The following is a 4757-nucleotide window of genomic DNA, read 5'->3' as shown; positions in this document are numbered from 1 at the left end:
GTAGGGTCAAGGAAGCCATTTACATAAGACTTCACCCTAATAACATCAACAGGGATAGTGGAATTGAAATTTCTGAAGCATGGATGCCCACGATCAAGAAACACAACAACAGGAGAACGGTACAACAGCGGACCACTGAGGGAAAAGTTACTCGCCGGAACAATGGAACAATAGGAGGATCTAAATGCACCAATCACAGCCGACCTTTGTGATATAAATGATACGGCGCAATCAGTCGACCTTATCGTCTGAAGAAGACTAGCAGTAAGCAGTCGAAACATCGCGATCTACATCTCAAGTGACTACATCGTGAGACAAACGATAATACACTTTATTATGAACCAAATGAATACAAACTTAAAGAAGGAATGAGACTAGTAAAAGGAAAGAAGCCTAAATCATACGAGCTGTGAGGTACAATAAAGATAAGGATCCAGAAAACCATTTTGGAGAACAGATTATACTTTATACACCATGGCAAAATGAAAGATGAAAGCATGTCAAACTCTAATAATAAGAACGATTTGAACAGGTTAACGATGAAGTTATCTGAGCAATTGGCATCAATATGAATACCATTAGGAAATACTAGATAAAGCAATGAAGGATATGAGTAATGCTGAATATGACAACGTTGACACTATTGCTCCAAATGCAGAGCATATCAAAAGCAGGACTGTGTTGTCAAGGAGAAGCCTGGTGAATTATTTGGTTGCTTTGACCCTGGAAAAAAACAAGGAACATAACCAGTAAGATTGGCTTGGTGAAACTGGACTTGCTTACCTAAAAGTAATGATGCGGAGGAACTTGTTTTAAACCAGATGTCTGATTACTTATTGTGCACTTGTCCACTCTCTTTGTTCACTCTTATCATGTGTTACATTCAATAAAAAACTAAAGAAAACCCCCTCAAATTGAGAGTTGCTCGAGTTGACAAAAGTACTATCACCAATGCATCGTGACAGAATTATCACAAGACAGAATTGTCCAAGAAAAATTACCATGACAATGACAATGGTATGAAACATTAAAAAGATACCGGAATAGTGTTGCAGGAGAAAGTCCAGATGATGTAATTGAGCTGTGAAAGCAGCTCCTACTGGAAACGCAACGTTTGATATAGAAGCCAATACATTGCACATTGCATTCTGCTTTTAAGATACCTGCCAATAGAGGTTTTGAGTATTGTGCAAGTGGACAGCGACAGACTTTGATTACTATCATTAAGGCACAAGTGAAGAAACTCAAGACAATTTCTTTGATGAGATGTCTATGATAGGCAGTAGCATGTGTAGCTTTTTGAATGCAAGACTACAACAAATAATGGAGACAAAAGATCTATTTGGTGGAATAAGTTTAATTGGAGATCTTTATCAGTTAAAACCAGTTTTTGATAAGTGGATCTTTGAAAGTTCTGCAATAAGCCACAATGTTTTAGGATTAGTAGCACAATGTCTCCATAGTCAAACAGCTGCAGAACTAAACCATTTTAAGAGGCAATGCGAGTCTCGTTGTCAAGCATATAAAGGATACCATTAAACATATACAGGGAAAGCCCCAGCTTTCTTAAGGTGGCTGAACACAGTTTTTGATATCTGTGTTTCATTCACCTTTTTCTCTAAAACCCTTGATCCCTCGGTCGCCAAAATTGGCAGCAAGCAAGTTAACAACACAAACTTTGGTTTTTTGATAGTTTCACTGACGGATGTGCCGTTGCCATAGCAACATGAATAAATATAAACGGGCCTTTAACATCGCTTTTGTCAATTTTGTACAAAATCTAGTCATTAGATGTTCTTTGTAATTTGCACGCAGCAAGCTTCTAACGATACTCAGAAGTTAACACCACATTGATAATAATCTAACAGAGAGATCTTTAATTATCCCTTGTTGAAGGTTCACTGGAATATCCAGAATTTCCTATGTTAAAGTTCAATTTTTTTCAGTACTCCAGTTACTTATTTCCTAAAGTATTTTTGTGCCAAATTTCGTGAAATTCTAATGAGTGGTTCTTGAGAAAAAGGCGTACTTGCCAGAAAGCAATTTTTCATTCAATGGCAATTTTTTGACTTACTACGCATGCGCTGAATTTAACTGGGTTCTTTCGGTAACGAAAAAGTTGAGAATTGCTGCGTTCTTTGCATCGTTACCTTTTGTAACATATCTTTGCAATAAAAGATTAAAACGATCGATACACTACGTTCAATTATAGAGAAAAATAGCACAGATAATGCAGGCATTGGGCAAATAAAGTGATCGCTCTATTAACGGCATGTTTGTTTTTTGCAATCCTTGTGCGCGCGCTGAATCGCATCAGCAAAAGCGCGTGCGAAAACTGTGTTCGGCCACCTCAATCAAATTGCTCATATGCGGCCTCCAGGCCCAGTTTGTGTCCATTATTACACCAAGATATTTAGAAGATTGCAAGCAATCAACTTGGGTACCCTCTATTTGTAACTCAACATGATCATTAGCCTATCTTTGTTTCCTTACCAACTGTTCACAAGTGACTAAAAGACAAACATTGAAAGTATGTCTTGAAAAATACATTTAGCGAGTTATTTTTGAGTTTGCTCCTCATTATGATCAGTGTGTATTAGTCATAGCCACCATTGATTGTTTTTGGTTTATTATCACATTTTTGATGCTTTCTTCCTGTATAAGAAGAACAGTAAAATACATGTAGTGTCAGCTTTTTTTCAATTTGGAACCAATTTTGTGTATCAGAAAAATGACTTCAAATATCATTTCCATGAGCTGCTAGGACATTGGCGCGTCATTCTTATGCTGCTGTTTTTCCGCGCCGCTAGAAGACCCTAGTCAACTTTCTTGTTAAGAGAGTTGAACAGTTGAATCCAGTCAGGAAAAGGAGGACTACTGAAATATGGGTATAATATTCAAAGTTTTTGCACTGGGATATGGCAAGTTTTGGCCTTGGAAACTTGCCGTTAACGTTTTGGATACTGATTCTGCTCGTAAATTGGCGGCGCATTTTAACGGTGGGCAACACTGAAACAACTGAGCTATGGCGTTTTCTTCTCAAAATTCTGTCCAGGCAAGCAAATTCTGCTCCAGGATCTCTGCTCGAGAGAAGTGTCCGATCAGCTCACCTGCATCTTGTATGGATAAATTGTAGCAAACACCGCATAGGAAAACACCCGTTCTCGTTCGTAGTAAGTCCACCAACTGTAAGCAAACCTTAAGTTGTGCGGTACCGCTTAACTTGGCAGACATAGCGATATCTTTTGATTGAATAAGCTCGCAATGACAAGCAGCATTCGCCAACGATACTCAGCAATTACAATTAGTTTTGAAGTGTATGTCTGTTTTCAAATTTCCAACCGTTATCTTTTGGGTTCCTAACTGTTTGGAATCCTGTCCGAATACCCCTCAATTTCGGCTGAAAAATGCACAATTCTGGCTGACGACGGTAACGAATATAAAACGCTGGAGTTTCTAGCGTCAGGTCTATAACTAGCAGAATACAGTCCCACTCTTTGACTAAGCGGAACCGGAAACTAGCATATCAGCACGTGCTATACACATCTTAATTTATTAGCAACAACCCAAGGGATTTCCAGGTGGTCCTGCGGGATGGGCTGCGCGCGGCTGATCCAGGGTCGCATCTGGCGGTCGTAAGTTCTCGTAAGTCTCGATATGTTATTAAAGGGGTTATTCTCGAACGGCTTGGGGGTCGAATAACTTCTCCCCCGATTGAGATTCGAACTCGGGCCGGGAAGAAAATCCCAGCCACGCCGAACATTTTTGTTGGTTTAATTAATTGATTGATTTAATTAATTATATTTTTTTTTACCCTCTTTGGTTTATTTTTTATTTTATTTTATTTTTTTTTTTATTTGTTTATTTTTTTTTCTGCAACCTGTTTGGTGTAGTTTTTCTTAAATTGATTGACTAATTTATTTATTCACTTTTTTTCCAATTTGTTTGTATTTTGTTGTCGCTGTTGTTGTTGACTTTTCGGATAAACTTTTCCGTTATTGCTGTCCATCTAACAGATTTTTTTTTCTCCGTTATCGAGACTTGTTTACTTTCAGTCTAAACTTTGTTTTTCCCGAACTTTAAGACTCTTAACACCGAGGTAGTTTGTCTAAATGGTTTGTTAACGGGGAGCAATTCCGTCACTCGCTTTTCCAGCGGCCAATAGCGACATAAACAATTAACATGGGCCAACCTCTGGCTTACGCAGAACACATATTGGCTGGTTTTCTTGAAATTTCATTGATTCAGGATGTAGAAGGCTTAATGCGACCTCGAAAGAAGTGGCCGATCAGCTCAGCTACATCTTGTATGGATAAATTAAAGCAAACACCGCATAGAAAAACCCCAGTTCTCGTTCGCATTGAGTCCACCAACTGTAAGTAGCTTTAAACTTTAAACAGCCTTAAGAAGAAAAAATGTGTTTTAGAGGCTATTCATAAAATGACCATTTTCGCCTTTTACCAAGCAATTGGATCAAAAAAAAAAAACAGTTTTAGCTACTAACAGCTTAAAAGTGTTGAAACTGGAAATCGTCCGAAGAATTTCGATTTTTATTTCCTGCCTCGGAATTGCCTGTAAAATACATTTTTTCTACTTAAGGCTTTTCAGAGTTCAACCTACCTATTTGAGCGATAAAGCATGTAAAATGACCGTTTCGGGTTTATACTCTTAAATTGTCTTAGAAACGCAGTTTTAGCTATTACAAGCTGTAAAGACTGGAAACTGCATATTTCAACGAAATCGCAGGAAAAATGTCC

Source organism: Orbicella faveolata, unplaced genomic scaffold (assembly GCF_042242905.1).
Source record: "Orbicella faveolata isolate gen_17 unplaced genomic scaffold, um_ofav_v1 contig_3, whole genome shotgun sequence".
NCBI classification, from domain to species: domain Eukaryota; kingdom Metazoa; phylum Cnidaria; class Anthozoa; order Scleractinia; family Merulinidae; genus Orbicella; species Orbicella faveolata.
This window is presented reverse-complemented; position numbering follows the sequence as displayed.